The sequence below is a fragment of the Candoia aspera genome, chromosome 1 (genome assembly GCF_035149785.1).
Source record: "Candoia aspera isolate rCanAsp1 chromosome 1, rCanAsp1.hap2, whole genome shotgun sequence".
Classification (NCBI taxonomy): domain Eukaryota; kingdom Metazoa; phylum Chordata; class Lepidosauria; order Squamata; family Boidae; genus Candoia; species Candoia aspera.
In genome coordinates this window covers 237,115,414-237,125,744 of record NC_086153.1, presented here as the reverse complement: position 1 = coordinate 237,125,744, position 10,331 = coordinate 237,115,414, and the positions used below count along the sequence as shown (strand labels likewise).

The following is a 10,331-nucleotide window of genomic DNA, read 5'->3' as shown; positions in this document are numbered from 1 at the left end:
GAATCTTCAGTCGTGGCTTTTTGCTCTATCCTGTACACTTTCTTAATAAACTGAATTCTGCATTTTACACTTATGCATGAGTCAGTGCCTGATTGGGATTAAAAGTGTCAGAACCTTACAGTCGAACTTTTTAAATACTTGGGTATGCTCAGTCCAAGGGATGTGCTGTGCTGTTTGTTTTATGTGTAAATTGGTCTTTCGCGTTTAACAATCTGGAGAAAGGAATAACCAGCCGGATATATTCTCTTCCGGTGTTGGTGGAAGAAATGGCTGTTCTTCGTTTTTTTGCCCACCGCTAGTGTTAAAAGCTCACGTCTGGAAAGTTTTGGCCCGCCGTGGACGTCGTTGATTGGTGTGAGTTCCTATCACGTCGATAGGTAAATTTGCAGAGGAAACTCTCAACCATCCATCGATAACCGTAACCCAAACCCAATTGATGGGGAAAAAAAGGTGAGGGGCAGCTGAAGTACGAGGACCTAACAATTGGTGTGTGAAACTCTCTGGCGGGGAAAAAAGAATAAGAGCCGTTATTTCAAACTGAAAGTTCCTGGGTGTGAAAGAATGTCATGTTCACACCGAATTTGTAAAAACCTTACCTTTTAGAATAGAATACATGACCTCCAAAACTGGAGAATGCGGGCATCGATCCCGCTACCTCTCGCATGCTAAGCGAGCGCTCTACCATTTGAGCTAATTCCCCTTTCTAAACGAGATGTTGAGACTGGGTTAGAAATGCCATTCCAACTGACAGACGTTTTTCTAACTCCTCCCTCAACTACGAAGGAAGTCGTTGTTGTCAGGAGATTCCAGTTCTTCAATTTCAATGACGAGAATTTGGTTTCTTATGTTGTCCAATAGTACAGCACGTTCTTTAGTAAACATTGCTATGGGAAGAGAGATTTTAGCCCTGCCCCTGTGACTTGCAATTGGACTGAGCCCTACAGTGATTGGCTGTCATTGGTTTATTTTTAAACGGAACGGGACTTAGTAGTTGGGCAATCTGAAAGTCTTTCAAAGTGACGTACTATTGTTGCTAAGGCGTGACGGTGGGAAGCCGGAGTCGCCCATCCGAAAACGCTGATTGGGTTAAATGAAGCCGTGACCTCGGCCTTTATCCCTTTGTAACCCAATAGCGAATTGGTATCTTATGATCGACCACGCCCTGCAACCAGTAGAAAACAGAGGCTTTAGCCATCGTCCAATAGAAGAAAGATTTGCTGAGCGAAGGTGTGACCTGTAGAGGGTTGATTGGCAGGAATGGGGGGACGGAGACAGGAGGGTTCGGAGAAGCCGATATGTCCGCCATCTTGAAGAGTCGATGATGGAAGGGAGCCGCAGTTTTCCCGCCTGAGCGCGGGAGGGGGGGTGGATCGGCCGAGTGGGAGACCTCTTCGCCGAGGTAGGGGTTTCGGGAGTTCATCAGCCTTCGGGTAGGAGCTTGCGGCCGCCTCTCCTTCCTAGGCCCGAGGCAGGGGAGAGTGGGGCGGGGGTGGCGGTGATGGTGGCTCCTTTCATTTGAGGAACCGCGTCGGCCGGTGGGCAGCGGGGAGGGGTCCCGAAGAACCTGAGCTGGAAGGGCGGTTTAACCTTTATGTCACCACCACCAGCCCTTCACCGTCCCCGTGTCTTGATGCGAGGGGGGCAGGATACAGCCCTCTGGCTTGTACTTGGAGCGGCAGCGGCCTAATGGTCCGGTTTGTTTTGCTTCCTGAGTGCACTCCCCCTTCCCCCGCCTTCGATTCTGTGTCGCAGCGGCCTGCGTCCATTTCTCCCTTTACCGTAGGGAGAGCAGAGATCCCTCATGCTGCTGCCTTACCAGAGGAGCGGGTTTTCAATTAAGGGCCCCTCCCCCAACAGAATGAGAAGGATCATCTTTACGGGAGCACTGACACGCGTATATGCATTCCCACATATTCTTATTTTCTTACCCTCCCGCAGGCTTACCGGCAGTCCGTTAGTTTGTTTTCAGGGAAATGGGAATGTAGGGAACACCATTTATGTCCTTTCTGTGTGGATGAATGGAAATTAAAATGATAACTAGTAACTTATGGACTCAAGATGTGAAGCCAGCTTTTCCGTAAAGGTAGTCCAAGCCTGCCCCTGGTTTTAGATAGTGATATCTGAAATCAGGATTTTGATTTGGTGATGAGAATAGCTCAAACTCATTTCTGTTAACAAATAAGAATATGACCATTCTCCTTTAGTCATGTAGGATTTTAAATGTATTATGCCATGTGAATAAAGCTAGCTGCTTATTATTTTGTAATTTTTCCCCATTGCCTTTAGGAGTGTCCCTTGACTTGGGTGTAAGTGAGTGTTAACTTCAGTTGATTTTTTTTAATGGTGGTGTTCCAAAAAAGTCATTTGAAGTAATATACCATTAATTATTTCCAAAGTAGATGTGTGGGTCTATTGCTGCAAAAATCAGTCTTAATAGCCAGGGATCTTAGTAAAATACTGCCCAGTGTTTATGTTAGTGCTGTTTCAATTCAACCGTGCTGATATCTAAACTGCATAATCATTTTTGGAGGTATTTGAGAGTTCTGAAATATTTACTAGCACTGTATTATTCTGCACAACTTCATTCAGTTTCCACCAGCTCTGACAGCCTTGGCATGCTTCCGGTCCTTTCCATCAAACAATGCATCTGATTGGACCCAAGAAGTGCGCCTTCTCTATCATGGTACCTGCCCTGTTGAACAGCTTGCCACCCCCCACCCCAAGATTTGGATGGCCCTGACCATATTGGCCTTTTGTAAGGCTCTTCAGATCTGGCTGTTCCCACTGGCATAGGGCCAGAGTGTTGAGTGAGTCCATTGCTAGGAAGTGTGATTGGTTAGTGTCTTTGATTGCCAATTTGTTCTGTGGTTTTAACATATACTGTTTTTATGATGTTTTGTTTTGTTTGTATGCTTCCCAAAGTCACTGGGAGTTGGGACCCATATAAGCTGGCTGCATGAAGAATGAATGAATAAATAAATAAATAAAACAGGGTAAATGTAAATTAAATATTTCAGACTTAAGTAGCTTTGTGTCTGCCAGGTATTTTGGACTACAATCAAATCTGATTGAGCATGCTATAATAAATAATACTGCAGGAGTTTTCAAACTGTAGGTCTCAACCTCCTGGGGGGACATGAACAAGTTTGAGTGGGTCAGAGTTGTTTCCTCTCTCTGGAAGTGGGTGGATTCCACCAAGCTGACACTGCTAGACCCAGCCATACACAATATCCAAATGTGGCTCACTTCAGCAACTTTTGAACTTGCAGCAGTGGCTCTTGCCTAATTTACCTTTCCCCACTTCCAGGATGGCTTTTCCTGGTGTGTTTGTGTATGTCATGCTAAATCTTCACACACCCACTGCAAGCTTTGTGTTGATACCTTATAACAGGAGGCCAGCATGCTCTACTGCCGATCTTTCTGGAGTATATTCCTTGTGTGCTGGACTCTCTCAGCTTAGCCTTTCTTAGGGTGTGAAGGCAGCCCTCTGTCTTGTGGATGCTACATGCTTCTCCATTAGGGGATGCATCTCCCTCTTTTGGGTGCTTATTTCATTGTTTGTGCATGAGGAGGTTGTCACACAATTTCATTTTTCCATGGTCCTCACATAACTTCTTTTATTTTAGGGGATCACAGCACCACAAAGTTTGAGAATGCCAACTTAATGGATAAAATGAGTTGTAACTAAAAAGTATAAAAAAACTCTAGACTGGATTACTTCCATTTCCAGGCTTTAATGTAATCTAATTTTGTATGTGGATCCGGCCAGATTAGGGTCAGGAAGGATTTGTTTAATTGCTTTTCACTTCATATGATGTACTTGGTTGGTATGAACCATCAAGATTTTAAAACCATTGCTCCTTTCTCCTCCAGGCATCTCAAGCTTGATTTGTGAAAGTACTAGTCTTCTAGATTTGAATTCTTAAGTTCTGTTTTCATATACGGTGCTACCACTGATTCTTGCACCTCTCGATTCTGTAAGTAGAATTTAAAAACCTCTATTGGCTAGAGCTTATGGTATATTTTTCACATTATTTTTTACTATTTTCTGTACCACTCTGAATTTATTTTACTTGGTTTTCATCCTGCTTTTCGAGCAAACAAGTGATATCCTTCAGGATAAAAATAATAGTATTGTCTCTGAAAATGCACATTTTTTACTGATTGAAACACATTGAAAACATACAGTCAGGACCAGAAATATTGGAACAAGGATAACTGTTTTGGCATCTGTACACTACCACAGGGAAGTTGAAAAGAAACCCACCCAGATGGGAGCGAAGTCAGGACTTTCAGCTGTAATTCAAGGAGTTTGACAAAAGTGGGACACTAACCATTCAGGAAGTACAGCCAGTGGCATACCCACATCCCCATCATTGGTGGCTGTAATGGAACAAACCAACATCATTACAAACATAAGGATCGCCTTTAATACCTGGATGAAAATCCTTTCCAGTCAATGACTGCCTGAAGTCTGGAACCCATGGACATGACCAAATGCTGAGTTTTCTCCCTCGAAATGCTTTGCCAGGCCTTTACTGCAGCTGCCTTCAGCTGCTGCTTGTTTGTGGGTGTTTCTGCCTTCAGTCTTGTCTTCAGTAAGTGAAAACCATGCTCTATTGGGTTGAGATCAGGTGACTGACTTGGCTATTGAAGAACATACCATTTCTTTGCCTTGAGAAACTTGGGTAGCTTTTACTGTATGTTTTGGGTCATTATCCATCTGCAATATGAAGCGGCGTCCTATCAGTTCAGCTACATTTGGCTGAATCTGAGCAGAAAGTTTAGCCCTATACACTTCAGAATTCATCCAGCTGCTTTTATCAGCAGTCAGGACATCAATAAACACCAGTGACCCGGTTCCACTGGCAGCCATACATGCCCATGCCATAACACTGCCTCCACCATGTTTGACAGATGATGTGGTATGCTTTGGATCATGAGCTGTTCCTTTCCTTCTCCATACTTTTTTCTTCCCATCATTCTGGTGCAATTAATCTTGGTTTCATCAGTCCAAAGAATCTTATTCCAGAACTGGGTAGGCTTTTTTAGGTGTTTGCTGGCAAACTCTAATCTGGCCTTTCTGTTCTGGAGCGTTACCAGTGGTTTGCACCTTGTTGTGAAGCCTCTGTATTTTCATTCATAAAGCTGTCTCTTGACTGTAGATGTTGACAATGATATGCCTACCTCCTCAAGAACATTCTTGCCCTGGCTACATGTTGTGAAAGGGTTCCTCTTCACCATGAGCAGAATTCTGTGGTCATCCACTTTAGTTGTCTTCCGTGGCCTTCCAGGCCTTCTGCTGTTTGCTGAACTTGCCACTTAATTCCTTCTTTTTCAGGTTGTTCCAAACTCTTGTATTGGCCACTCCCAATGTTTTTGCTATCTCTCTGATGGGTTTATTTTGTTTTCTCAGCCTAATGATGGCCTCCTTCACTCTCATGGACACCTCCTTGGACCTCATGTTGAGAGTTCCAGTGAACAGCTACCAAATGCAAATGTACCACTCAGAATCACCTCCAGGCCTTCTATCTGCTTGATTGGTCATGGGGTACCCAGGAAACAGGCCACATATGGCCACGCAGCTGCTTGTCAGCCATTCGTTCCATTACTTATGAGCCACCAACAGTGGGGGTGTGTGTTTGCCACTGGCTGTACTTCCTGAATGGTTAGTGCCCCCCTTTTGTCAATCCCCTTGAATTACAGCTGAAAGTCCTGACTTCGCTCCCATCTGGGTGGGTTTCTTTTCAACTTCCCTGTGGTAGTGTACAGAGGCCAAATGCCAAAACAGTTATCCTTGTTCCAATATTTCTGGTCCTGACTGTAATATTGCCTTCAAGTCAAACTCAAGTCCTGTTGACTTATGGGCATGACCTTGGAGGTTTTGTGCTAACAGTACAGAAGTAGTTTGCTGTTGCCTTTTTGCATGATGTTTCTGCAAGCAGGTCAGACTCTGCTTGTTTTTTGTTGCCACTCAGCTTAGGTAACTTTAAAGTTCTTTTGTCTGTGTGGCTTTTCTCAGCTGCTTTGAGAATTCATTTGATGTCTGATTTTAAAAAAAATCAAATCTATTTTTACTTATCTATTTTTTGGAAATGTAATATTTTTGTTGCCAAGATCTATGTAGGATGCAAAACATCCAGTAGCAAAGTTCAGTTCTGTGCATCATAGATGATAGGGACTGAGAATGTTACTTTTTAATTTGCAGCTTAGATTGTAATCCAAAAGAAGGCAATTTTAAATCGCTTCCATATTGTTGCTTTAAAAACAATGTAGACATATCCATGTATCACCAGCTCAACTGGAGGGAGTTTTACCTTAAGGCTGTAACCATATACTTGTTTATCTGAAAAGAAGGGCCACTGGATTCAAATAACTTTTGATTAGGAATGTAGAGGGATGTGGAAGTTTTCCTGTTCTTTTTTTGTGAAAGTTGCTTGAGATAAAAAGCTTAAATTTTAAATCTTCTTAAATTTAATGCACATTCTAGTCAATTACAGTGCTTCCCTAATTGCAGATGTGTGAGAAAAAAATGATCAGAGATGATGCTAAAGCCATTCTTAAGTAAAATGCAGATGATTCTTTATCTGCTGAAGTTAACTAGTCAATAAATTAGTCCAGTGTTTAAATTATGATATGTCTCTGCAACAAATAATAAATGAATGAAACTAAGGTTTTCTGTTAAAGGAAACCAGACACTAGATATCCACGATCAGATATATTTTCTCTGCAGTATTTTCCCAGAAGAAGACCCTAAATTAAAGCAAGGCTGCAGTGCTTGAGATAATACTTTCTGAATCTGCTGTTCTTCAAAGATAACTTTACCCCCCCCCCCAAGTTGTTAATTGTTACTGCTGATGAAAGCACAGAGGTGAACATTTTTTTTTTCATGATAGGACAGACTGTAGGTTCTCATCACATCAGCATTCTCAATTTGGTACAGGATACATGGGAAAGTTCACTTCCTTTGTGCTGTGTTTTTGATATTATTCCAGGGTAACTAACTGCTTTTGAAAAGATGGGTGGCCTGATCAGATCTAAAGTGCATAATTTAGCTTGGCTCCTGATTTTTAAAAATATTTGTTAATGATTATTAGTAATTATTATTTTAATAATTTAAGTTCAAAATGGAGTATGGGATTAGAAATAATAGATTTTAGGTTCATGTAGTATCTGGCACCACTGGATTTTAGATGAAAGGGTTAGTTATAAATTGATATAGCTTTAGTTAATTATTGTCTCAGTTTAGGTGGGTAACTTCAGCCTGGGACAAAAATCACAATTTGTAGACCTACAATGACATCTAATATATATGAATGAAACTTAAATATTTTTAGCAATTGTTTAAGTTAGCATAAGCTCCCTGTTTTTTTTCCTTTTTTTTTCTTCCTGTTAGAAGCGTTTCATTCTACCCAAAATACGTAAGTGGGAGGAGACATGAAATATGCTTATTTCTAGTAAATGTTCCATCTTTTGTATCCAGTACTATCTTTCTTATGGTTATAAAGCAGATTTTGGCAGGACATAAGGGACTTTAGTTAGAATGTGGTAGATAATGATGAAAAATTCTGTTGGAAGCTTTTCATAACTTCAGGTTACTGATCTGATTTATATATGGTATTAAGCTATAATGGATAATGTTTGCTCATCATAGTGAGTCAAGAGCACACAAATTATATTATAGCTTATGTGTGAATGCAGCCACTGTGAGATAGAAAGAATGCCTTGTGTGAGAGAAAAGCGGGTTGCTTTAGATTATTCATTCTTGAATACAAAAATTCTTTCTGTCTACCTGTAATATATTTGCCTTTTATTATTTTTCATTGGAATATTGTATTTCACCCTAATTGCCAGCAGGCTTCCTTGAATGAATATAGAAGTTTGTTATTGAGTTTAATGAATGCTTATGTACTGTGGATACATTTATGATCCTGTTCAATTTGTGCTTGATAATATATATTAACAGTGTAAACTGAGAAATGCAATTAGTAATGTGTTATTAGTACAGAGTGTAGAAGAAATTATTTTAAAAATAGTATCCCTTCTTAAAATGTGGAATAGAATAAAAATAGTATTAAAACTAAAAAGTGGCCTAAAAGCCTCAGATTATTTAAGAAACTTCAGTACCTTAATACATTTCACCACAAACCAGTCTATTTAGAATACTAGTTCTAATATTCTAAAGGAGAGCAGAATTAAGATGAATTACTATATAATTTCAAAGTCTATGCAGCAAATACTACAAGAATTGAAGAGCTTTTTTGGATTGCTTGCAAAATGTAAAATTGTATCAGATGCTTAATCCATAATAATCTCTTTAGGATTGGTACAGGTATAGTCCAAGGTACATGATAAAACACTTGCTGTGGTTATTTGAATCTGAGTGTCCTAACAGCCAGGAACCACGCTGAGACAAGGAATAGGTCTCTAGTGTTTTATTACTGCTACATTAGACAGAAAATCCTAACAAACTGAAGAAGTGTGGGAAAAACCCAGACAGATAAGCCCCAAAAGTTAAGGCGGGCCTGATCTGTGTCTCTTTGAATGGCTGCTTAACTCCTCAGTACTACGCATGCGTTTTCTCCCCTGGATAGGGGCCCCCTCCTCACCATCAGTACTCATGACATCACCCTCCCCTCCAGATTCACATTCCATTTCAGCCCCCTCCCTTCCAGAGGTCTCATGAGAGTCCATCTCCCCCTCCAAGCTCCCATGGGAACTGGGCAACGATGGAAATTCTTCAAAGGAAAACTCCTCCAAGGACGAATCAGTGCTGCTCTCCAGGTCTGATAACACTTTTGGTCCAGGTGACTGCTGCTGGAAAGTAGCTAGATAATTAGAAGATTCTTCCCCCCTCCCCCTTGGGAAATGCAAGCCGGAGGTGGAGGGCTGCAGCACTCCGTCTTCCTCTCTCTCTGGCCTCAGAGCCTCTGGCGGGGGTGGAGGTTGCCAGCTTAGGAACTCCTCTGCTTGGGATTCCTCTGCTTGCTCAGTCAAGTGAGGAATCTCTGGTAGAGTGCGAGGCTTGGGTTTGTGAGGGAAAAGCTGATGGAATCGATGAACCAGCGTTGGTGCATGCACTTCTCTGGCATTTTCCCATGTGCGCTCTTCCTCAGGGTACCCTTTCCAGTGTATTAAATATTGGATGCCCCTTCCCCTCCTCCTAGAGTCCAGAATTTCCTCGACTTCGTATTCCTCCTCCCCCTCCACAATAACTGGAGGGGGGGGGGCATTTGCGATCGTAAGGTACTTGGGGGAGGGTCTTTGGCTAGCAAGGCTCTGTGAAAAACTGGATGGATTTTCATGGATGCTGGCAGCTTTAAGCGATAAGCCACTGGATTTATCTGCTGTACCACAGTGAAAGGGCCCACAAACTTAGAGTCTAACTTCTTGGAGGGCCTGGTAGACGTTAAAAACTTGATAGAGAGCCACACTTTGTCTCCTACCGCAATTGCTGGCCCCTCTTGTCTGTGAATATCTGCAGCTCTCTTGTAAGCACTCTTTGCCCTGTTCAGCTGCTCCTTTAACAACTCCTGTGCGGCTTGTTGCTCTTTAAGAAAATCAGCCACGGCTGGAACAGTTCCCTGCTGGGAGGAGGTGGGCAACACCCAAGGGTTAACCCCGTATTGTGCTTGGAAAGGAGACATCTTGGTAGAGGATTGCACAGAGTTGTTATAAGTAAATTCTGCCATGGGGAGCAGGGCTGGCCAATTGTCTTGCTGATAAGTGGTGTAACACCTGAGATACTGCTGTAACCATTGGTTAATTTTCTCAGCTTGCCCGTTACTCGCCAGATGATGCGATGATGATGATAGGTGGATCTGGACCCCTAATGACTGGAAAAGGGCCCTCCAGAACCTGGAAGTGAACTGAGGGCCTCTGTCACTCACCAAGTGATTTATCATGCCTCTATACCTAAAAACATGGTCCATAAACAACTGCACTGTGGCTTGCGCAGATGGGAGGCCCTTGCAAGGAATAAAATGCGCCATTTTAGTGAAAAGATCCACCACCACTAATATGGAAGTCAGCCACTGGACCGGGGGTAAATCAGTGACGAAATCCATGGAGATTGTATCCCAAGGCCTGCTGGGGGTGGGTAGGGGTTGCAAGAGTCCTGTGGGCTTCCCTGGGAGAGGCTTGGCTCGTCTACAGGTATGACAAGAAGCAACGTAACCCTTTATGTCTACAGTCATCTTAGGCCACCAGTAGTCTCTCAGCTCTATGGAGAGTTTTGAAAACACCTCCGTGGCCTGCCGTTTGATGGTCATGGCAAAGTCTCAGTACTTCTTCCCTCAATGAGGGGGGAATGTATAATCGCCAGCTATGCC

General features: G+C 42.5%; 1 protein-coding gene and 1 non-coding gene across 8 annotated transcripts in view; one reads left to right on the top strand and one right to left on the bottom strand.

The window, feature by feature from the left end:
- Positions 1–627: 627 nt before the first annotated feature.
- Positions 628–700, bottom strand: TRNAA-AGC (transfer RNA alanine (anticodon AGC)). Its single transcript has one exon. It is a non-coding gene; the product is annotated as a tRNA-Ala (tRNA).
- Positions 701–1,261: 561 nt separating this feature from the next.
- Positions 1,262–10,331, top strand: part of PPP6R3 (protein phosphatase 6 regulatory subunit 3) — a 95,538-nt gene continuing 86,468 nt past the window's right edge. For 4 of the 7 annotated variants that reach the window (XM_063289257.1, XM_063289258.1, XM_063289256.1 and 1 more), the window contains exon 1: positions 1,263–1,399. The gene's annotated coding sequence lies outside the window, so the exon portion shown is untranslated. Of the gene's footprint in view, positions 1,431–3,873; positions 3,978–10,331 lie in introns of all 7 variants that reach the window. The other 3 variants (XM_063289254.1, XM_063289259.1, XM_063289255.1) reach the window with 3 other exon arrangements.